Below are 24,985 nucleotides of genomic sequence, written 5' to 3'. Positions count from 1 at the left end.
ACCTCCCTTACCTGAGTGCTTTCCCCTTGGCTTTCTCACTGTCGCAGAGCCAAGCTGTGGAGCATTCATTTGCTGCAGCTCTTGTCATTTACGAACAGATATTTGCATGGTTTGTTCATTATTAGAGCCTGACTCATGTGCTAGGTCAGTCACCTCTAATCATCCCTGTCCTAAACACTCAGCTTTGAAAGAAGAGCCCAGCCCTGCGTGAAGCATTCGCTGGTGCACGGGGCCATAAATCACCCTGGAGCAGCTTCCCCCACCTCCCTGCAGGTTTTCGATAAACACGAGCAATTAGCACCTTTGCAGACATCATTTTCCTTCCCCACTGATGGAATATTGGATACCCAGAAGGAAACTGGGCCTTGGAGGGAAGCTGCAGGAAGGTGGGCAGGATGGTGGATGAGATGGTGAGCACAGCTCACACATCCTCTCTCTCAGCCCTTTCTCCCTGCCCCTGCAGTGACAGCAGCTCTGACAAGCCCATTTCTGTCTGATGGGAAGAAAAACAAGCATTGCAGTGGATAATCAAACAAATGTGGGCTCTTCAGTTCTTGGATGGGAGCTCCAGCTAATGTCATAAAACATGGGAAGAATGTCCTATAATTAATTCCTCCTCTGGAAACATTTGACTAGGTTTGGGATGTCCTACAGGAACAACACTGAAGTCAGCAGCAGCAGTAAAGGTCGCATGAGTTTGGAACTGAGGGATTTTCCTCAAAGTATGCACCTGGGAGAAGCTGGAGCTGAGACGCTGTGGGGCTGAGCAGGGGAATTTAGTGAGGGATTATAAACACACCCGAACAAACCTGCATTTCCCCCTGCTTACATCCCTGCAGCCACCTGGAGATAGCTGTACCTGCAAGGAGGAGATGGTTTTACACCTCTGCAGCCACTGTCACACACATCTTTCCAATGCAGTTCAGCTCCTGCTTTCCTGCTGCCTTCCCATCTAATCTGTCTCCAGCCACGACAGTAGCTGAGCTGCTGCCAAGAAAACCACATCGTGGTGTAAGTGATGCTGTGATCTCTTGACAGCCTTGGCCACAGAGCTCTGGTGTGTGGCTGCAGCAGTGACAGCAGCCAGGGCTGGGCACCTCCCAGGAAGGGCTGGACGTCCATGGTGGGAATGAAACCAATCTCCAGCAGAGAATGCAGGTGAGAAAGAAGTCTTGGATCCTAGTGGGGCATACAGGGAGCTGAGCCTGAGGAAAGCCTCTGACTGGATCCCTGCAGGATCTGAGGATGTTCCAGAAGCATGGGAGCACACACAGCCATATTTTGAAATTTCCACACCACCTCATGAGGGTTCTGTCTTTATTCTGGACTGTGAGCTTCCCTTCTCCCTAGCCTACATCCTTACACGATTCCTCTGTCCATCACTGATTCCCTCCCTCTCCAGGTGATGAGAAGTGGGCACTCCCCATCCTTTGCCTGTAATCCTCCTCCAGAGTGCGGAGCCCAGCTCAGAGGTCCAGCCTGCAGAGCTGTTTGCCCAGGGCAGGTTGTTGAGGTCCCTGGGGGTTGGCAGGGCCTGGGGTGCAGGTGGCAGCCACATCCCATTGATGTCAAACCCTACCCCACTGCAAGTGGGATGCATTCACTGATTTGTTAATTGGGGTTGCAGGGGGGCTCCGGGGGTGGTTCCTGTGAGAAGCTGCTGGAAGCTTCCCCGTCTCCAGTAGAACCAATCCCAGCTGGCTGCAGGATGGAGCTGCTGGGCCAGTCAGGGATGATGGGAACACCTCGGGGATAACGTTTGAATCCACATTTTTAGAGCAGGGCTGGATACCAGCAGGGCGTCCGGCTGCCCAGTGCTGTGGATTGCTCTGCCTCCCCTCCTGTTCCTCCTGAGCCTGCCCTCCCAGCCATGCAAAGCCCTGAGCTCCTGCAGCACGGCAGAGCCTGGGGGAACACCCCCGTGCAGAGAAAGGGTTAAAGAGGACAATAAAACACGGCAGGTGCAAGCGCACGAGAAAGAAATAAAGCAAAATTCCCTCCTTTTGGGAGCAATAGAAATGATGGAGAGCGTGGACTCTGTAATCTGCAGAAACAGGGCGACACTGCTGAGTCAAATTAAACACAGAGAGCGGAAAAACCCGAGCCCGACAGTCCGACTGTGTCATGTGTCTGTGGATAATTTACTGCCGCGGCTGGAGCCTGCCTTGGGAGGATGGGGACTCGTTCTGCGATGCACGGACACGAGTGAGCCACGCTGAGAGCGAGGAGCAGGACAGGAGATGCTGCAGCCCCGATCCCCGGCTCGTGGGTAGGAGCTGTCTCCGTCCTGTCCCTCCAGGAGCTGCACTTGCTGCTCAGCGCTGAGAGGAGCCCCGGGGTGAATCCTTGGAGGGCTGTGTTTGCACGGGCAGGGAGCAAGGAAGGCCCGAGGGCTGAGCTGGTCCGCTCGGCTGGCAGCACACCGCAGCTCCGGGCCAGGGGCAGCGCTCTCCGCCGGGCCCTGTCCCGCTCGCTCCGGGCCCTGTCCCGCTCGCTCCGGGCCCTGTCCCGCTCCGGGCCCTGTCCCGCTCGCTCCGGGCCCTGTCCCGCTCGCTCCGGGCCCTGTCCCGCTCCGGGCCCTGTCCCGCTCCGGGCCGGGCCCTGTCCCGCTCGCTCCGGGCCCTGTCCCGCTCCGGGCCGGGCCCTGTCCCGCTCCGGGCCCTGTCCCGCTCCGGGCCGGGCCCTGTCCCGCTCCGGGCCCTGTCCCGCTCGCTCCGGGCCCTGTCCCGCTCCGGGCCCTGTCCCGCTCCGGGCCCTGTCCCGCTCGCTCCGGGCCCTGTCCCGCTCCGGGCCCTGTCCCGCTCGCTCCGGGCCCTGTCCCGCTCCGGGCCCTGTCCCGCTCCGGGCCCTGTCCCGCTCCGGGCCCTGTCCTGCTCCCCCCCCGGGCCCTGCCCGGCCCCGCAGCGAGCCCCGGCTGCTGCCAACCGAGCACTGTGGCAAAACCGGGTCTTGAAAATACCCAGGAGCGACGGGGCCAGGGCATCGCCACACGCAGAATGCGGGACTGGGATGCAGGAATGGGATACAGGGATGGGATACAGGGCAGGATGCAGGAATGGGATACAGGGATGGGATACAGGGCAGGATGCAGGAATGGGATACAGGGATGGGATACAGGGCAGGATGCAGGAATGGGATACAGGGACGGGATACAGGGATGTGATGCTGAGATGGGATGCAGGAATGGGATACTGGTTTGGGATGCAGGGCTAGGATCCAGGGCAGGATATGTGCCATGTCCTGCTGCCCACCAGCCCACCATGGTTCAGGGCAGGGTGAGGTAAGTACAGCTTCTCTCCTGGCTGCAGAAGCCTGGAACAACTCAAGAAAAGACAATTCCCTCACACACACTGCTCCAAGGATGGGAGTGAGCACAGCACCAGCAGCTCTGCCTGGCCCTGCCTTTAGCAGAAGTCTCAGCCACAGCCCCTGGTGCAGATAATCCAAGCAGACAGGTTGGTATTAGAGCCCAGCACGCTTTTTGGAGGATCCCTTCTCCTCTGCAGTGATTTTCCCTGCCACCCATGGGGCTGGACTTTGCTGTCAGTGTTGGATTTCAGCACAGGAGTTTGCATTGCAGCTGCTGGCCAGGTTCAGCTCCGTGGGATCAGCTCTAGGAGCCTTCCAGGGTGAAACACAAAACCAGGTCATTTTGGTGCATTACCAGCGATGCTCTGGCACCACTCCTTGGTGCTCATTAATACCAGGCAAGTTTCAAGTGCCCCAGAGTGATTTCTTTTGTCTAATGCATCAATACAAAGCAAGAATCACAGTTTGTCTCCCTTCTGTAACACACACAAAACCCAGATCACAAAACTCCACCGAAGGGGCGTTGTTACCTTTGTTGCTGCACTGGTGTCAACTGCAAATGGCACTGAAGCCGTGGAGTGCCAGGGGGTGGGACGGCAAGGCTGAGCCCCAGAGGTGTGCAAGTCCTTCTGGAATAGAGAGGCTGACTTTGGATCAAACTCCCCTGCAGTGTGCACATCTCCTCTGCCCTGTGCTGCAGGGAGCAGGGAGGGACTGTGGCCCAGCAAGAGAGTTTTGAATTCCTCCAGTTCCCAGTCTTTGTTACAGCTGCCTTCATGTGATCAGTTATCAGCATTTGCAGAGATCAGCAGGCCTGCCTTCCCCTCCAGGGCCAGTGGCTGGGTTTCGTTACCTGCCAGCAGCAACCCGCAGTGCTGAGATGCACAGTAAATATTCCCTGGTCCCCTTCCAGCACCCAAACATTAAATGGTACTCTAGGAATCACACAGAAGTTAATTAGGTACCTCAATAGCCTGGGATTATTTATTCCCTAATTTAATGGCCTGGCAGTTCTCGCAGGACATTTGTTTGATGCTGCTGACTTCAGTCTGGGGGCTCTGGAGAGCAAACTGCTCTGCTGCTGTCAGGAGGAGCAGGGCAGAGCAAGGTGGGCATCTGGGGGGCTGTGGCCTCCAAAAACAGCCCCTGGGCAGGGGCTGGGGCTCCAAAATCCCAGACTGCTCCCCAACAATGCAGCCAGGACATGGAATGTTTATGCCAAGGAAAGGAAGCTGGAATAAAAACTTCTGAAAGAGAGACACAAACTTAGGGCCCTCCCTCGCATCTCTCTAATAAAACTATCTGGAGGGAAAATTCAAATGGAATATTTTCTGTATTTCTACAGCAAGAAATCGCATTGGAACCAAAGCAGTGTCTGATTTCTTTCTCTGTCAATGATACTAAAAAACATCAAACTGAACACAATGAGGCTTCACTGTCAAGTTTACAAAGCTCAGAAATGTCTTCTAAGGGTGTAATTTTGTTTAGCAAAACAGAGCTTTAAAATCCATTCCTACAGAAAGCTAACACAGGAGAACCCAGCTGGCTGGCCTGCACTCAGACACAGCCATTCAGGAAGGGAAAAACACTGTAAAGATTTAGTATTAGTAGAAGTATTTACAGGAATTTGGAAAATGTGAATATATACAAAACCGGCTCTCCAGGCAGGAGCTTCACCTTCTCAGAAAGCAGAGTCACCTCTGGCCCCTGTGCTTCCCCAAGAGCCCCTTCCCTACCTCTGAGTGGCCACAGGGACAGGGGGATGGCAGGGAGAGATTTTGTTCTCATGAACAACAGCTCAGCAGAGTAAGGCATAATTACATATACACATATATATGTATCTAACTAGAAATGTAGCTGTGGCCATGCAGTTACTGTCGTGGTTTATGTTGTGTATAACACACGGTGCTCTGCCAGGTGTGCTGCACACAGGCTGAATTCCACATTCCCATGCTGACAGAACTGTCCCATGACAGAGGATGGCAATGACTGCCACAGGGAGTCACACACGCTGCATCAGACACAAGAAGAGCTGGAGCACCCAGGGGCTCCACAGCTCCCAGAGCCTGGCTGAGGATTCTCTGCAGCCTCAGCACCCATCAGGATGTGACCAAGGACCCGTCTGTGATAGGAAGGCGCTGGGAGGAGGCCGTGACCCAGCCCCAGGGAGAGCTGAGGCTGTGACCCAGCCCCAGGGAGAGCTGTGATCCTGCAGGGCGAGGCTGGGGACGGTGCCAGCCCAGGACTGACCAGGATGAACAGTGTTGGCTGGGACAAGAGCTCTTTGTTGGCCTCTCCGGTGAGGGTTGGGTTTCAGGCCTGAAGAGGTGTCTGGTTACCCCTGCTCAGAGATAAGGCACCTGAAGGTCCTGTGCAAACACAGAGGGGCCAGGGGAGAGCAGTGCTGCGTGGAAAAAGGCTCTTGGTTGCACGCTGTCAGAGGGGAGAATGTTCTGATGAAAAACCAAGCAACTCCCCCTGACTTTTGTTAGCACTGATGGAAAGTGGCAAGGTATAAAAAGGAGCTTTACGGCTTGCCAGAGTGTGGCTGGGAGGGAACAGATGGCCAATTCATCTCCACCGAGCTTGGCACTTCCAACAAAAGAAACAATATGTGTTTGGCTGCCCTAATTTCTCCCCCAGGTATCCCTGCAGGTGGCTGGGATGTCTGATGACAAGAATGACTTGACTTGTGCTCCCCAAGAGCACACATTGCTTGCTGCTGGGGCCTTGCCATTGTTTTGCCCAATCTCCTGCTCCTCTGCAGCACTGAGGGAGGTGTCTCCACCCAGGAGACAACAGCAAGCCTGGATGGCACCACCCGAATCCAGCACTCACAGGGACTCCTGTTGCACATGGAGAGTCATTCCAGTAGCCCTCACTTCATAGATGTTCTGCAAACATCTATTCCCCGGCACATCCCAGGGATGCTCTGCTGAGCACAACTGGCTGTAAAAATTCCGAGATTAGATCGAGGGATCCAAAACCAAGTTGGCTACCCCAGCATGTTTTCACATTTAATGTTATTTCCCAGGCACAACCTCGATTTCCAGCTTTATCCTACACAAGGGATAAACTGCTCCACTCTCCCACAGAGAGTTTGGGGGGCTGCACCAGGGTGGCTTTCACAGGGGAAGGAGGGCAAGGGAAGGGGAGAGATCCTTCTCACACTGCTGCAGCATGCTCAGGGCTCGTGTATCAGAGCTGAGGGAGGGAGCCATGGCTGAGTCAAACAATAAATTGTATTTCTGGGTAAAATGCATCTTTCCCCAGCTCTCACACTAAGCTGGACACTGGTGCAGTCTGGGACATACCAAGATCTTTAAAATTGCAAACAAAAACCAAAAAAGGAGCAGTGGGTCATCAGTGCCTGTAATATTCTCAGGGTGGGCAGTGTGGCTCCATCAGCTGCCAGCAGGACTCTCCTGCACTTTTGATCATCTCCTGCCATTGCTTTTTTTTGCAACAACAGCAGAGCAAATTAAGAACCAAGCCTAAAAGGCACTGGAGGCTGCTGCCAGATCAGGAGCAGAGGATGGGGGTTCAGCTCAGATGATCAGCTCTGCAAGATCATCTTGAAAACCCCACAGCTCTCCAAGGAGCACAACTCTAACTAAAGTTTGTTGGGCCTCACAAATGATATTCTACTGTATGTTAATGATGAGGCCAGAGCATGAAGTTGAAGTAAAAATCATTGATGATTAAAAAATTATTCACTAGAAAACTTCTAGAGAAATATTATTAATAGATCAAATTAGAGCAGCATTTTAAAGAAACTGATTTTTTTTTTTTTTTTGTATTGGTGATGCATGAGGAGAACCTGGAATGGGTTAATGAAGAGCTTCATCCATAAGCTGTTATATTAGGAAATACAATGTTATATTCCCCAAAGAACAAAAAGTTGTTTTGTCTTATTAGTAAATATTGACTAAAAAACACTGATTAAATGAGTGTTCCCATGCTGCTGCCTCAACCACATCCGTGTTTGTTCCCTTAAGAGAGCATTACACAGGCTGGACATACATCCAGAGGAATCAATCATTAGACATATGGTTTGGATATTATCTTTTCCAAACCAAAAGTCCAGGCTTTCAGGGAGAAACCAAGAGCCAAGACAAGTTATCTCTCAGAAGCACAGCAGAACAGGTGACACCCAGCCTTTGCCATATTCACATATTTTAAGGAATTTCTAAAGAGAATCATCTAATTCTTTTTTATTTCTCATCCCATTATTTTCTGCTGGGGCTATCTATAAGGAAATGGAAGTCTTGCAATTAAAAATACAACCCTGAATCTGCATGATTTTAGGCAAATAATCTCCAGCCTGGTTTTAAAGATCCTTGATGAAGGCACAGAGCTTTAGAACAGACTTCGATGTTTCCCTGGCACCACTTTCAAGGGAATTGAAAGCTCTAACCTGTCTCGCTCAAGTCTTGCAACAGTGAGTGGAACAAGGCCTAAATATCTTTAAAATGCTTGGGTTGGACAGATTTTCAACACAGCTCAGCTCAAATTTCCCCTCTTCAGCAGGATCCACATGAAGTCAGAGTGCCGGGCCCAGGGCTTGCCGGCTCAGCTCTCCAAAGGCCGCCCAGCATTTTTGGGAATCTCTCCCCTTTCTCGTATTCCCGGCTGAAAGATGAGCTGCTTGCAAAGCCCAGCTTTCCTTTTCTGTGGCAGGAGGCTCCCAACATGCTGCTGATCCACACGGGCTCAGGAGAGCAGCAGTGTCCGGAGCTCAGCCCTTCCAGCAGCTCCTGGGAGTAGCAGACAAGACCAGCCCATCCTGCTCCTCATCTCCCTGGGCCACGCTCTTCTCTCCCATCCTCACACACAGTTTAACTCAAAATGCTTCAGACTACGGACAGAGAAAAGCTGCTGCAGCTCTTCAGGTGAGAGCCTGAGGACATCCTGGGAGGTCACATTTAGCAGCTGTACAGTAAATTATTTCTGATTATAGTGAAAACAGTGGGATCTACAAGTCCTCAGATCTACTCCCCATTTCAAATAGTATGGACAACAACAGCTGGATGTACACAGACTGAATTCTTCTAGATTAAAATTTCTCTGTGGTATCCTAATACTGTTAGTTCCCAGGAGGCTTTTGAGGGGAAACAATTAAGTTCTGAAGATAGTTATTAACTAAGAGTTATATTCTTAGTTCTGAAAAAAATTTATGGCCCTTATTTTGAATCCATGTGTGATGGACCAAAACGAAATTTAAGAAGGGAGTGCAGGTGGATTTTGACAAAATGAATGACCTGAAGGGTAAAATTCCATCAAATCTGGAAAATTCCTTTTTGGAAAATGACCTTTAAAATACAATAAGCATTTTCTGATGGAACTTACTAACCACACTCCTTTTAGAGGGTCTGAGTCATGCTCAGTGGTGTCTCAACCACCTATTCCTGGGATACTTGGCAGCTCCCTGGATGTGCAGCTCTGCTGGCAGACCTGTGTAGGTACCTGAGAAGAAGAACATTCCAGGATCCCAGCAGAGCAGCTCTGCAGGCTCCAGCACCTGCCAGGACCAGCACTGGGATGGAGCTGCCCCTTGGGATGAGCTCCAGGTGCCACGACTTTGGGGGAGCTGGGCTTGGCTCTCTGCGGCTCAGACGTGCTCATTACTGGCCTGGAGCATAATTACAGGAGTCTGGGAACGTGAGGGAGGGGACAAGTGCAATCCTCTGTAAAATATGTCCCAGCTGGGGATGACATCATGGCCATTGATCAGCTAGGAGTCCTGCAGTCCCCACCCAGTCTGTCATGTACACACAGCAGCAAAAGGGAACAAGGCCTGCACTGAGCTGCCCTGGCAAGCACCTGCCAAGAATTTCTTCTTGTCCCAGGACACTGCCAAGCCTCTCCAGAAGTTTTCTGAAAAGAAAACCCAGTGAGTGACTTCTTTCCAAGGATACTGGAATGCCTCATGCTCAGGATTTGCTGTGTCAGGAGCAGCTCCTGAGGTACTAGAGAGCTGCTAAAATTCCTCTTCAGATGGGCAGACTGAGGCACCTGAAGTGTGGCACTTGGAAGTGCCACCAGCCCAGGCAACTGCCCTTATGTGCATGTGTATTTTAAACAAATACACTGACTGAGGGGCTTTTCTTCTCCCATTTGTCCAACCTAAAGCTCCCAGGCTGAGCTAAAGCCTCTCCAAACCTGTCCCAGCTCCCAGGCTGAGCTAAAGCCTCTCCAAACCTGTCCCAGCTCCCAGGCTGAGCTAAAGCCTCTCCAAACCTGTCCCAGCTCCCAGGCTGAGCTAAAGCCTCTCCAAACCTGTCCCAGCTCCCAGGCTGAGCTAAAGCCTCTCCAAACCTGTCCCCTCGGTGTAGCACACGCTGCCTCACGCTGCATTCCAGTCAATCAGCAGAAAATCCCACACTCCCTCCTGGATGTTCTCCCTCCCTCCTGGATTAGTCCCAAGCTTCGAGCACTCCAGTAGGCACTGACAGACGGCAGGAGATGATGTAGAGGTGCAATCAGATCAGACTAGGGAGAGTACAAATCTGTACAGCATAATGAGTCTTCTATTGCATATATCAGAGCTTTGAAACTTTTTCTGGTTAAATATATAGTCTGAAAGTGTTCAGCATATATCATCTCATCGGAACAACAGGCTTCCATTGTTCCCGTGGCATAAATCTCTCACAGGCTCCTAACAGCACATGATTTCCACCGGCTCCAGGCTGATAGAGTGTGGCACGAGGAGAGGAGGGTTTGTACATGGAAATCGACTTACACTGTAAGAACAAATTTTGCATTGTTCTGTACCTGCGAGTCACACTTCTCCGTGCTGCCATCTGAGCCCTCGCACAGAGGGCTGCCGAGGGGAAACAGCTCAACAATCAGGAGTGGTTTTTGGGGGGTCTGCTGGGACCTGCAGCTCTGTGGCACCACAGCCCTGGTGGGTCAGCTCTGCCTGCCCCTGCAGCACAGCCCAGCAGCGGCAGCAGAGAACACAAGGAGCCCAGCTCCCCGGGATCCAGGATGGTCTGGGGGTTTGGATTGGATGGTTTGGATTCCCTGGTGCTCTCTCAGCTCATCAAGTGGCAGTAGGACACTCCCAAGGGAATGGAGGATCGTTTACAACTTGTGGTGGCATGTCAGGACGAGCAGCAAACACAGGTAGGCACTAAGTGGCTGCCAGCTGGAAGATGTTTGCTTGGCAGGAAATGTCCACATTTCATCTTTTCTGGATGAAGCTCCACAGCTGCCTGGAGACAGCTGCTGCTCTGGGGCCAAGAACAGTTTAGGCCCTCTAAAGGCAGTGGTCCCAGCTAGGCAACCTGCTGCTCTACCTCCTGCTCTCTTAGCAAAAAGGATCTGCTCCTGTACCACAACAGGCTGTCTGGAGCTGGTGGATGCTGGATAGAAGTGTTTCCATCCTAAAACAAGACATGGTCATCCACAACCTCCTTCCTTGCCAGCTTTGCTTCCATTCCCTGCAGCTGTCTTCCCAGTCCTTTTTGGGAATACATTGTTCCCTGGCAGGGTGGGCAGGCCCTGGCACAGGGTGCCCAGAGCAGCTGGGGCTGCCCCTGGATCCCTGGCAGTGCCCAAAGCCAGGCTGGACAGGGCTTGGAGCACCCTGGGACAGTGGGAGGTGTCCCTGCCATGGCTGGGGTGGCACTGGATGAGCTTTGAGGTTCCTTCAACTCAAGCCATTCTGGGATTCTGTGATCACAATCACACCATGACCATCCACACCCCCTCCAGAAGAAGATCCATAATTTTCTCAGGGCTCTTATGGCAGTTCTCAAAAGCACAAGAGTGCGATTGCAACACCTGTTATATGTTGGGACATTTTATAAAGGCATCGTACACGAGAGGCGCTGCTCCAGGGGCACCCCTGGCTCAGGTGCTGCCGGTGCTGTTCCCTTACCCAGGAGTGCCCCCGGAGGGCCTGGAACATCACACACAGGGACAGGAGGCTCTCATATTCCCCTGAGGATGGAGAGGATAGAGTGCTATGGAGGTGCTCTCCTGCAGCAAACAATTGAGAAATTCAGCCTCAGAGGCATTCCCAAGGATGAGGTGAGTGCAGCCATAAATGAAAGGGAGATAAAATACACAGTCAAAATATTCCCATTCTACCTGGAGCTGGGACTGAAGCCTTTCTGCACCTACCCTGCAGCCTGTTCCTACAGGCCTACGTGTCCACGGGCAGGGAGATGTCCAGAATGCACAGAGGGCAGTTCCCAGGGAAGGTAGGAAATGAATCACTGGAGGAGTGCATGAAACGCTGGCTGTGCTCTCACCTCGTACCACACAGGCAGAGAATTCCTATCAGCACACAGAGCCTGCAGGGTTCCATTTCCCATCAGAGCCCAGACAAACACCACAGGCTGCAGGACTGCACTGGCAGCCTCGCAGGATGAGGAGCCTGGCCTGCAGCTCACACATCTGTGTCCTGCTGTCGCTCAGCTGCACTGAAACGTGAGCAATTGCAGCCCTGCCAGGAGCCCAAGAGCCATCACCACCTCCCTGGCCCACAAGCAATTTGGGATAAGGAGAAAACTGAAAATGTGTCTGTTTCTGGATCAGCAATGGTGTGGCCAGCAGGAGCAGGGCAGGGACTCCCCCTGTACTCGGCACTGGTTGGGCAGCACCTCAGGCACCGTGCCCAGTCCTGGTCCCCAGGTTCAGAAGGACATGGAGGGGCTGGAGCATGTCCAGAGAGGGGCAGCAAGGCTGGTGAGGGGTGTGGAGCACAAGTGATGTGAGGAGCAGCTGAGGGAGCTGGGGGTGTTCATCCTGGACGAGGCTCAGGGCAGCCCCAGCACTCCCTGACAGAGTTGGGCTCTGCTGCCAGGGAACAGCAACAGGACAAGAGGGCACAGCCAGGGCCGGGGGAGGCTCAGGCTGCACATCAGGAAGAGTTAGCATAATGTTTTTACTTAAGGTAATCAGCAAAAGCACTGCACAAATTTATCATTGCCAACAAAGTCATTTCTCTCGTCTGAATTGTGTTTTCTTAATGAACAACTTTTAGATCTTTCAATAGATTTCAATTTCGATGAATGCCACAGTGATATTAAAATCTGCATTTTGTAAAATGCTTTGCAACAGATTTTGAGGGTTATGAGAATGCTCTGCAATGTGCAGTTCTTTGATGTGTGTGACAAGGATGGCAATACAATTTTAGCACACAAAAGGACAGTGGGATTGAAATGACTGTTTGAAAGTACATCAAGATCCTTAGGAGAATGTACCAGAGATAAGAGGGGCTAAATGTTAATATCCAGAAACTGTCATATGATAAGGTCAATATATTGTTAGTTAATGAAATACAGACTTAATGTATCTTCTGTTGGCTATGGAGCAGGCAGGATGCCAGCCTATTTTATTAGCTTAATGGAAATTTGAAAATCAAGATATGGGAGAAGGTGGCCAGACCAACAAATGCATTTTAATTACCCCAAAAGGGATAATCTATTAATTTAACTTCTCAGCACCAGATACCAACAAAACCAGTGCTGGGACATCTTTACAGGCTTTGGCACCTTCCCTTTAGTGAGTTACAGCCACAAATGTTCAAAGGTTTAAAATAGCAAAGAATCTGATTTTATTAAACATAAAGAGGCATCACATTGCACACATTTTCCAGTCTCCTGCATCCCTGAAGCACTGATTAGGCTATTCCTTCAGGAAGCATCCAGGAAAGACAGGGGAAGGCCTTAAATAAAGGTTTTGATCCGTGTTTCCAGCATAGACCTAAAGTGATGCGTCCTCATTTGAGTGAGAAAAGGGACTCTAGAAATTCAGATCTCTAATGATGAAAGGAAATAATGCTCTTAGTCATGACTCATTAGAGAAAAATAAGTCTCTTTTGTTGCATTTAGGTCCTTGTTTACTTTCTATCCTGTTGATGGTTGTTTGCTACTGCTGTCACCTCCATTCTTGTGTATTTGTTCTTCCCACTCCTACCTGGGGTGCTCAGTGTTAGCCAGGGCTCCCCAAAAATACTGTCACTCTTTATTTCCTTCTGCTATGGCTTAAACATCTCCTGTGCACTCTCAGGCCTCCCCTTTGGCTTTGAGGTGGTTCCCAGGTATAACTGAAGGAAAGGAAAATTGCTAAATATTTCTGTCTTTGCATTTCTTCCCTACTTCTCTTATTTCTTTTCATATCTTGTTTGTAATATGCCTCGACTTTCCTGCTTTCACTCTGTCCTGGGAACTGGCACATACATATTTGCCTTCAGAATGCTGAAATCAAAGGTTTTTCCCAGCAGTTTTCCCCCTGGACCGATGTGGATATCAAAGAGCAGTGTTTGTATGCACGCTGCAAACCAAACCCCAAAGACCTCCAGCCTTTGCTGACACTCCCAGATGATATTACTGCTGCAAGACTGGTGTGGATACACCCTGCAGCACAGAGTCTGTGTCCACCAGGGCTGGAAGTGGCCCTGGAGATGAATTTCCTTCTCCAGTGTTTGTTCAGGGGGTCACACATTCCCACAAGGCAGAACAGAGACTGAGATATTTCAGGGAAACAGAAGAAATTCAGGTGTGAGTATCTGACCCAACAATTCCATGTCAACAAAACACTCACTGAATCAACAAATCCCTCCCCTGGACCGATGGATGAGCTGACACCCAGAACAGCACTGGCTGTCCACAGCCTGCCAAATCCCAATGGAGCAAACCTAAAACATCTGTTGGAATTCTGAGAATTCAGGACATGAGGACCCTGCTGTGAGGAGGGGGAAAACAACCTGTTTAACCTGCCTGGGTCCCTTTGTGGGCAGGTGCCTCATGAGTTTCACATCAGCTGGAGCTGCCAGACAGTGACATCCCCCAGAATCCTGGCACAAAGCACCAAAAACGGGTCCTGGTTTTCCAGCGTTCCCACAGGCAGGACCTGTGTCCTTCTCCACTGCCCAGGGACCCTCCTGCTGGCTGCCTCTTCCAGGCCCTCCAGCCTCTGCAAACACATGCAGAACACCAGGGTAAGTAATGAGATGCAAATGTATTCCTTCAGAGGTTGATCCAAAGCCCAGTCAAGTCAATTATTATTAATGTAATTAGTACTGTATGAGCAGTTCAAGGCATAATTCAAGTCAGGTCTCCATCCAGGCAAGCTGTGGATATGTGCAGAGCAGAATTAAAGGGTTTACAAGATAACTGAGTGTGACAGACAAAAAGAAAGAGAGGAAGGAGATGTGAGGTGATATAAAAAGAGCAGATAATCTGCCACAGAAACCCAATCTTAATCCTGGGCTTTGTCTGGCAAACATGCAGCCTTCAGCAGGAATTTCCAACAACAGTTACATCAGCAGTGTGCTCATTAAACAGTATTTTGAACCTTTCTTTGCTATAAATTTTCTCTCTCCTTGCATTATTATTCATTTCTCCCTGTGCTGGGCTGGCATGAGTGTGCTGGTTATTTCTGTGGCAGGGACTGTGTCCTGGGGGTCATTCGAGCCAAGTCAATAGCACGACCCTGGAGCTGCAGGCATGAATGAAGGGCTGAACAAAACCCACCATGAGCTTTGCTTTCTTCTGTACCAGTAATTAAAAATGCCTGAGTCACACTGAGCATGAGGGGACGGGTTTGCTCGAGTGTCACGTCCAGATGCCAACCCACGAGCCCCTCACTGTTCTCTGGCACTCACCCAAAAGCTCTTTTTTCCTCTCTTTTTTTTTTCTCTCTCTCTCTCTTTTTTTTTTTTTTTTTTTTTTTTTTTTTTTTTTTTTTTCCCCAGTCCAGAAGGGAGCGTTTCCACGGGCGGAGGGAGGGAGGGAGGGGCTGGGGAGAAGCGGGCACAGGGATGAGGCTCACTGGGATGCGGAGCCGCTCCTCGCTGTGCTCCACACGCCGTGCCCAGCCTGCAGCCCGGCTGGTGCAGCCAGAGCACCCTCTGCTGCTCCACTGCCTGCTGCCAGCCAGCCCTGGCACCGCCAAACCCTCCCGAGCACAGGGAGGGGCAGGGATGCTCGGGTACCCAGCTCCCAGGTACTGCCAAACCCTCCCAAATTCAGGGAGGGGCAGGGATGCTCGGGTACCCAGCTGCCAGCCTGCTCCCTGGGTTCTGTGAGCACACCCCTGAGATTTCAGGGGTGATGGAGCGTGGGGTGAGAACCACGCAGCTCCCTCAGGGATTTTGATGCTTGCTGCACCACGGGATCATTTTAGAGAGGCAGAAAAGTCTCTTGCTCCTTGCCCAGCGCCTGGTGTAGCTGGGGATACAGGGCTGCCCCAGAGCCCTCGGCACCAGCACAGGTTTTATCTGGAAATACTTGCAGCTGCCCTTGCTATTGGAGCATATGAATGCAATTACAATATTCCAGCAGAAATCAGCCGAGTATGTGGTAAGGCAGGGGAACGTACAAGGGAATGTGTGTAAGATAATCTCCCTATCATGCACGTACAAGGGCACCGGGATTCCTTCCAGAATCCAGCCCTTCCCCACCCTCCCTGCTGCTCCTGGAGAGGGGAGCACAGCCTGGATGAGGCTGCACTGCTGCTCTGGAGGCCACCGGCTCACCCCTGGAGTGGCCAGCAGCCACAGAAAGCAGCGGTGCTGAGATCTTTGTAGCTGGAAAAGGCGAGTCAACATGCAAATCCTAGTTAAAATATCTTTATTAGCAACATTTTAATCACTTGCAAAATCTGGAGCAGGATCAAACCAAACATAAGGCAGCAGCTGCTGTAAACAGCCGTTGTTGAAATGGAAAAATGATTAGTGCTGAGAGAAGGATGTCAGGCGTAATGAGCCTGCCTTGGCTGCTGAGCACCAGGCACCTCCACTCCTGTCCTGCCCTAAAACCTCTCCTGCCGCAGGGATCCCACACCTGCCACCCCTCTGCCGACCCCAGTAACCATCCCTGGCCGTATTTACAGCACCAAGGGGTTTTTCAGACTCTGATCGGAGAAGGGAGCAATTCCACTGGTGCAGGAGCCTCTCTCCTTCCGTCACACACGAGAGGGCAATGCTGAAAGTCATATTAACTTCCACACAATTAGGGAAGAGTAATTATCCACCAATTGCACTGAAACAAGGTGTGTATTAGCTGTATTCTGGCTCTGGTATTAATTACACATTTTTCCCCTCTGCTGCAGGAAGGGACCTGGGGGTGCAGGTCCATGGCCAGCTGGATCTGAGTCAGCAATGCCGGGAGCCAGGAGGGACAGCCCTGTCCTGGGACAGCAGGGGCCAGGGAGGGATTGTCCTGCTCTGTGCTGGGCTGAGGCAGCCTCACCTCCAGTGCTGGGGCAGTTTGGGTGCCACAATATAAAAAACCATTAGAGAGTGTCCAAAGGATGGACATGAGGAAGAGGAAGGGTCTGAAGAGGAGCAGCTGAGGGGACTTGGTTTGTTCAGATGGAGAAGACTGATGGGAGACCTCACTGTGGTCTTCAACATCCTCCTGAGGGGTAACTCTGATCTCTTCACTCTCTTGACCAGCAGCATGATCCAGGGAGCAGCTGGAGCTGGGCTGGGGCAGGCTCAGGCTGGACTGTTGGACTGTCTCCTCCTCCTCCTCCTCCTCCCTCCTTCCTTTCCTTTTTCCTTCGTTGTCCCCGAGGCTGCCAAAGCTCTGGGAGCTTGGGCAGCTCTGCCGGGGATGCCCAGGGGGGATTGTTGAGGTGTCTGTGCAGGGCCACAGCTCTCCCTGTGGCACCTCAGTCCTTCTCACCGCACAGAGAGCTTCCCTTCTCTTCCTGACCGACACAAGGAGTTCCCAGTGTTGGCCATGAGCACGCACAAGCCATCAGCCACTCCCGGGTGTCACGAGGAGCAGCAGCCAGTTCCTTAAATCATCTGCATTTCAAACGCTGAGTGTCAAAACACGAGAAGTGGCTTCAGACAAACCAGCTCGGAGCAGCCGGGAGGGGGGAAAGCGTTGTTTGGTATTTTTAATTTCCATCAGGGGGAGCCTGTGCACAGAGGATTGGTGTTGGTGACTCTCCAGCCCCAGAGACTTCCCACAGCCACCGCTCACTGAGACCTCCTCGGCTGCGATTTGTGTCCCGGGAGCTCTGCTCGTGCGAGGGAATTCAGAAACATTTCTGCATTTACAGAACTGCTCGAGCCCTGCTCAGGAGTGAGATCTGTTTATCTAATTACCTTAGTGGGAAAGGTTAACATTTTTATTTAGCTGATGTATAATTCATACCACCAACAATGCAAACCACACTCTGTGGTTTGGAGGTTGACTCTACCTGGTAAATATTAACATTTGGGACATGAAAAATAATTAGAGGGTTAGTGTCAAGATCGGTGTCAGGGTTATGTGGTTACAGGTATCGACCGTAGGGCTTGAAATTAAAGACCTCGCTGTAATCAGACTTTACAAAACACCACCCTGGATCAAAGGGAAGCAATAGTTTCTATGTTATGGTAGCACCCGAGTAAGTAAATTGCTGGTAAAAAATTAAAAAATTCAAACACTTCCCATTGGAGAGGTGGCAAAATGTCAAATGCAAATTATCAGGTGCTATACAGCGTGAAATCAGGTGTTAAACCCACTGAACTTCCTACTCAACATATAAAAAACCTCTGCTGAAAAAAAAACAACAGTGAAAATCTAACACTGCAAAGGCCTCTGAGGTGTAACTTTAGAGCTCTACTTCCAGCTCTCTTGGAGGGAAAAACTGGCCCTCAAGGTTAAAGCTGTCCCGTGTTTGAAAAAAGAGCAGTGGCCACCTCTGAGCAGCGTGTGCAGCCTCTGCTGAGTTCTCCAGGATTTCTGGGGTAAACCCAAACTCCCCCACCCAGCTTAAGGCCTCCTGTTAAATACTTTGAGGCAGCTCTGTGATAGCCAGGAATAGTAACCCTCCCTAAAATGATGCCATTTTATTTACACTTGGTTTTCAACGCCTGCCCTGTCACTGTTGTGACGAGAGGTTATTCAGACACAATTCCCCAGTTCCTGCCGGTGTAGCTGTGCTCCATAAATTTGACTCCTGAAAACACCTGCTTGCACTCCCAGGGCTCCAAAAAGGCTGGATTTGGATGCCTCATGAGGGGCTCATCATGTCAGAAAAGCAGGTCTCTGATTTAAACCATTCGGGTCTATCTTTTACCAGGCTGGTACTTTAATGAGCTCCAGAACAAATCTGGGGTGTGCCCCCTCATACTGCAAACTGCAATAATGGATTTGGTTCTTCCAATGCCTTTTCTGTCTCCCATAAACAATCTGGGGCAGCAACACGCTATTTCATTTTGCAATTTAGGACACAATGCAACAGGGAAACAATTACAGATGAGACCATTATAAAAATATATTGAATATAAAGTCAGCTTCAGTGGCTTGAGTACAGACATGAAGTGGCAGGAGTCAAAGAGCTCATTATATTAATTATATAAATATTATAATAATTAATAAAATAATTAATAAAAATTAATTAAATAACTATGGAAAAGGCTGAATTCCATCTTCTGAAATATTTCAGCTGAGTCTTACTAAAATATGTGCTCTACTCCTGGAAGGCTTATAGGCTTAAGAGGGGATTCAAAGAGAATCAGAATGGTATCTCTTGGCTTTAAACATCTCTGGATCCTGAGTGAGCAGGTGAGTTGCCAAGGAATAGAGTCCCATTTTGAATTCAAGACGAAACACTCCTACACCTCCCATCTGGGGAGACGGCTACCAAGGAGATCCGATATCAGATCCCAGTCTCGTTTCCTCTGCTATGAGGCAAGGGCAGATCAGTCCAAAGAAAACTCCTCAGCAGATCGAAGCAGTTGAAAAAAAAGTACATTTACTTGTTAATGTCTCATAGTCTCAGATGTCTACAGTACAAAGGAAAGTATTTGAACAGCTTAAAAGTTTTATGGTTAGAATAACATTCAATAAAAAATGCATTTTTGCAGGACTGGCTGAGGACCCACAGGCAGGCAGGAATTCCGGGAAAGCCCCCATTCCTCTGGGAGGAGCCAGCGGGGAGCAGGGAGAGGGGTCCCCGGGCTGCCCTGGCTCCCCAGGGACACCGGGAAGGGATGCTTGGGGCTTTTACCTCTGGAAAAGTCTTTGCTCAGGCAGCTGGGCTCGGTCTCAGGGTTGCAACTTTTTGCTAGCAAAATCCCCAGTCCAAACACTGGCTGCTGTGTTTGCAATCCCCTGAAAAATCGGACGAGTTCCATGTGCCACTGAACCTCCCCATACCTGGAGCTTGCCTGGAGCAAAGTCATGAACTCTTGGAGAAACAACTGGCTCTTAGACAGAGAGGTTCTGGGCTAAGCTTCAAATACCCCCAGCCCATGATTCATGGATTGGTATCCAAAGCAGAGCAAAGCAGATTTACTGTTTCTTGTCATTTACAGAGCTGGGACCAGGTGAGATTCAGGGTTTCTAATGAGTTTGACCTAGAATTTGAAAATCCCTTTGATGCCCAAATTCAAAGTGAATTTGAGTCAGAGAAATGAGCCCACATGAACCAGACCCAAGAATGCATCTCCTCAGAGCCCTGTGAAATGAAAGCACAACTTTGCAGCAGCTTTTGTTGACATCTTCCGTTGCAGCACCTTTCTAAAACTTCTGACTGCCCAAATGCAAAATGTCCTCACCTCACTCTTCACAAATGGCCTTTAAAAAATACTCAGAGGTCTGGTTGCACATTACACGAGCCTCAGGAGAAGGCATTGTCTGGCACCAGCATCGCACAGGCGTTCCAGGAATTATGTTCTCTCTCACTGCTTGCATCAGTCAATGTCGGCATGAACTAAAGGGGAATTCAAGTGGAGAGGAGTAGAACAAGGAAAAGAACAAGGACATCTGTATCATATCTCTGAGTGTGTCCCTGACAGGTATCTTCCCACACTAGAGAGCACCACAGCCACCAGTTCTCTGGCAGTGGGAGCCATTCTCTGTGTCCTGTCCCTCCAGGCCTTGTCCCAAGTCCCTCTCCAGCTCTCCTGGAGCCCCTTTAGGCCCTGTAAGGAGCTCTGAGCTCTCCCTGGGGCCTTCTCCCCACTGACTGACCCAGGCCCTGGTTGTGATGCTGAGCTGAGCTCTCCAGAGCTGAGGCTCACAGCTTTCCGGTTTAGAAACTGCGCGTGACACGAGGCTGAAAATCCCCCCCACTGCAAGTTCCCACGAAACTCCTGCTAAGGACAACAGAGGAGACCAAACCCTGAATAAATGAAAGCCTGAAAGTCCCAGTTTGGCTGAGCAAATCTGGCTCTACAGCCCTGTCCAAGAGATGGTACAGCAAAGCTTCTTGGAAGTCTCCTGAGAAACTTCTCTGGTGTGTGGCAGTGCCAGCTGACACAATGGAAAGCACACAGGGGATGTTTCAAGAAATCACTTCACTTGGAAAAAAACTATGAGCAATGCTTTTTTCTGAGAACTAATTTTCCAAATAGAAGGTTCATTTTCTTCCTCAGAACAATTTCTCCCTTCAGTGGTAAATTTGACAATTTACATCTGAAATGGCCTTAAGATTCTGCTAAGTCAAAATCAAGGAAAGTGTTCCGAGGCAATCATTCTTTCTGAGACATTTCTTCTTTGGAAAATGAGAGACGCAACAGAAACTGGAAGATTTTATTGCAAGTGACAGGATATCGGGCTGGGTGATGGAAGCCTCAGCCTTGGTGCTAAGGAACAGAAAGCTCCTGACTCCAATGAAGTTTTGTTCCATTTACATGGGCACAGAATTGGGTCTTTTGAAAGAAAAGTCACCGGGCTCCAGGCAGCAGCCATGACAGGGAAACACGTGGAAATTGCTTTTATTCCTGTTCCCAAGACATCAATCCTGAAGGAAAGGCTATAGGTGCTGACAAGCTTCAGCACTACAGATTAAATCAAGAGAGGAAAAGTAATTAAGGGTGAAAAACAAACTAAGGAATATTTTAGCTCTCTTGGGAATTAAGGGTTCTTTTGCCTGGCATTATCGGTCTTCTCACACAAACCTTCAGCTTTGCTGGGGAGAATACCAGATTCTCCCTGGCATGCCAAGTCCTGAATCCATCACAAAAATCTCTTTTGGAAATCTTTCTATCACAGTATTAAAGGAAAAACTTGTGTTGACAAAAGTGACTGTTGTGTTCGACACAGCCTTTCCATGTTCGTTGTGTTGAGGAACGTGAAGGAGGTTGGGACCGAGGGATTTATAAAAGCTAAGCAAACCCCGTCCCTTTAATCTGAAATCTGCCTCACTTTGCCCTGAGGTTGACAGTTATTGTTCAAAAATGTTGAGAAAATGTGCTGAGGAATTGCTCATTCCCATCAGTGCAAGTATGAAATGTTTTAAGTGCACATTTTTCATCTGGTGCCAGCTCCAGGCCAGCAGCCAGGTCCTTTTTGACAACCAGATGAGTAACACAAAGGGGTTCCCCTGGTGAAAATGTTTGGATCTGGCAGCTGGCACGGCCCATGGGCCACAGCACTCCCTGCCACGAGCTGGGCTCGGGTGAGCAGGCACAGGGGCAGCCCCAGCGAGAGCGGTGCCAGGCTGAGCCATCCCAGGGAATGGCCAGAGGGCAACTGGGGGTCATTTGTCACCACACTGGAATTCCCAGAGCTGCTCCAGGGCTTTCCACAGGAACAATTTTAAGAGGGAAAATGAAAGCAGAGCCCCAATGGACTGGAGTTGAAGCAGTGCTGGTGTGGGTTTGAGATGCTCGGCACAAACACTGCCCCTACTGCAAGGCTCCCCATAAACACATCAGTGTTGCATCTGCTGCACTGATTCCTGCACTGAACCAAATCAACACGCAAAACCAGAATGAATCTCTTTTTACTGGCCAAAATCTGTGGATGAAATAATCTCTACTTACAAGAGCAGGGGGCTCACTTCCCCTCCTGAGCACAGAAGTGCAAAAAGTGCATAAATGTGTCCTGATTTCTTGGGCAGAGAACAGAAAATAATTTCATTTCAGAGATGTTCTAGAAACTTTTTAAAGTTCCTAAAGTAAATTAAATGGGTAGTGCTCCACTTAGGGCCACACTCCTTGCCATCCTTTCATGAGAGGATTTCCTGATGTTAATCACTGCCGATTGTGGTGTTTGAGCTGTACAGATACTCCTACCTCAGGGTCACCCTATAATGGCAAGATCTGCTCCCAGTTTACAGTGGATTGGGATAGAAATGCCTGGTTACCTCATCTCCCTGGTAACAGTGCAGGGCCACGGATTTGGGTTTGCAGTGGCTGAAATGGAAAAAGGCAGATTCTCTTCCCTCTGCTCTGAGCTGAAAGCCTCAGTTTGGCCCTGTCATGGGGCACACCTGGCTGGACAGAGAATCAGGAGATGCTGTGCCCAGGAGCTGACTAACCAGCACTGAAACTCTGGGCTGCTATCAGACCTGGGGACAGGACAGAATCCTTCTGCCCTATTGTGAGTCAAATCTTCATGTTGTAAAGCTGGCTGCCAAATGCATGGCTGCCAATAACCTGACCTTGTCAGTTTTAAACCAACAATTATCATCTTTGCATTACTGAAAACAGTGCTGTGCCTGGAATTACATGAGTGGGAAGATGCTCTCTGATACAATTTTGTTCCCACATGGAAATCAGCAGATTAATCCACAGCACCTTTACACTGATTTAAAGTCTGCATCATGCAGCTCATGCTGTTGTAATCATAACATTCTCATCCTTGGGAAAGGCTGAGAAGCAGCTAAACTCCGAATAAAGCAAATTTATTTTATATCAAATATAATGCTGTTTCCAAATTCAAATAATGTCCTTCCAGCAGCTGAGTCCAAACCTGCGCACTGGGATCAACGTATGTTGATCATAGGGCCCAAGAAAGGTCTTGTGTTCATGGAATGTTCATCATCCAAGGGCTCAGAGAGCACCTTTGTTTTCAGGCAGGACTGGCTGCACTGAAGCATGGCCAGCTTTGGGGCAGGGCAGTGACCCCCAGAGCCAGTCCCTCCTACACCTGAGGGGATCGTGGCTTCCCTGGGTGCCCTTTGTGTCTCTAATACTCATCTTTTATCCTTCCACAGTACTTGCAATCACCTACAGCTTATAATGAACACAGAAATGCCTGGATCCCCCCTCCCAGACACACTCAGGAAAAGAAACTTCCAAATTCGACTTTTGCAACCCAGCAGGAAGAGGTACAAGCTCCAAACCAATAAACAGAGGGCCTGAGCATTTTTGCCAAGACTCTAGCTCTGCACACAGTCAGAGGCTGAAGCAGGTCTGGCCAGTGCTGAGCACCGAGTGAAATCACCTGCAACACTACAGGAGAAGCTTTAAGAGCAGATTCCTAGGGAAAATAATAAATCGTCTGCTGGGATGGCCGGCAGCCAGCGTGACGTTGTGGCAGCCCATCTCCAGCGCAGCTGAGCCGGGCATTCCCCAGAGGGGAATGTGCTCGGGAGGAAATGCTGCTCCTCCATCCCCCGGCCACAGCTGGGCCCCAGCCAGGGCTGGCAGCCGGCCCGGGAGAGCTGATCCCCCGGGACACAGAGCTGGAGCCGTGCCCTGCTCCAGGGGAGGGGACAGCCCTGAGCCGGAGCTGCTCCCTCCTGAGGGGCCGGGGGCCGCGAGGCCCGGCCTGGGCCTGGCACACGCCGGGAGCCTCGGGCCTGCGGCTGCCCCAGCTCTGCTGATCCCTGAGGGACCGACCCCTGCCAAGGCTGGGCCTCCAGCGCGGCCCCCAGGGAGGCCGGGGGAGGATGCTCTGGGGTTCTGTGCAAAGGAAAGGTCTGTGTGGACCCCTTACACTGCAAACACTCACCGTGTGCCCCAGAGTTAAAATCTGGCCTTGGGTACTATTAAATGTGCCACAGGAAATCAAACCTTTCATGTCAGTGATTTGGAGAGAACAGTTGCTTGCTTAGCAGCAAACCCCTCTCATTTCCAAGCCCAGCCATTCCCAGGAGCCTGTCATTCCTACGGCAGCAGCAGCACCCATCCATTCTTACAGCATTGTTTGGTTCCAGTATCTCTTTGCTTCCTGTGACTCCCTGCCTGCATCCTGTTCTGCCAGGCTCCCAGAGGCAGCTCCCACCAACAGATTTTGTTTTCTGTCTTGGTATTTGTATGTAGAGCAACTTCTGCATCCAGGATAACCCTCCCCACTCAGAAATGTTAATCCCATAGATCCTCCAGCATCTTTTAGTGATTTTCCCACTTCTTCCATGGCATGAGCTGCCTTCCCTGAACAGTTATAAACTTTCCTTGCCAGAATACCACTTAACCAAAAATCCCCGAGTCATCTGCAAGGCCCTGTGTTTTCCAGATTTCCCAGGGACCCACTTGGTTATGTGGAGGTCATACGCATTCCCCAAGGTTTTTTTTTCCATGGATTTCTTCACGTGCTGCAGTCAGGCTTCCCTGCACATACATTTGTGCATGGGTTGATCCTGGTGCAGAAAACTCTGGCACTGAAACCTGGCTGAGCTGCTTTGCCTCAGGGAAGCTGCCAGGCTGGAAATTACTGCAGGGACTGGACATCAGCTCTGAAACCTCCTTCCAAGGCCAAAAAACTCCTAAAACTAATGACAGGTCAGCCAAGAGAAGTATTTCTAATTTGGTCAACAGTTACAACAAAAAAACCCACTTTGGTTCTGCTGAAAATTATCTTGGTTATTAAACCCCCAAACAACCTTTGATGCTCGGACAGCTTCCCCTGTATACAGGGAAGCCCACCGGCACCCATCACATGCACTGTTGCTATTGGAGCAGGATGAAAAAGTCACAATTTAAATGTGGAATCTCCTGGTGAGGCTCCTTGCACACGAGTGTCTCAGCTGCAGATCAGTTCCA

General features: G+C 50.3%; 1 long non-coding RNA gene across 1 annotated transcript; it reads right to left on the bottom strand.

Moving 5' to 3' along the window:
* Positions 1-19,006: 19,006 nt before the first annotated feature.
* LOC147650453 (uncharacterized) lies at positions 19,007-24,130 on the bottom strand. The gene is made up of 2 exons (XR_015276587.1): positions 23,955-24,130; positions 19,007-19,983 (listed from the first exon to the last, which is right to left on the bottom strand). It is a non-coding gene; the product is annotated as an uncharacterized LOC147650453 (long non-coding RNA).
* Positions 24,131-24,985: the final 855 nt, after the last annotated feature.

The sequence above is a fragment of the Cyanistes caeruleus genome, chromosome 15 (assembly GCF_971803275.1).
Source record: "Cyanistes caeruleus chromosome 15, bCyaCae1.hap1.1, whole genome shotgun sequence".
NCBI lineage: Eukaryota > Metazoa > Chordata > Aves > Passeriformes > Paridae > Cyanistes > Cyanistes caeruleus.
This window is presented reverse-complemented; position numbering and strand designations above follow the sequence as displayed.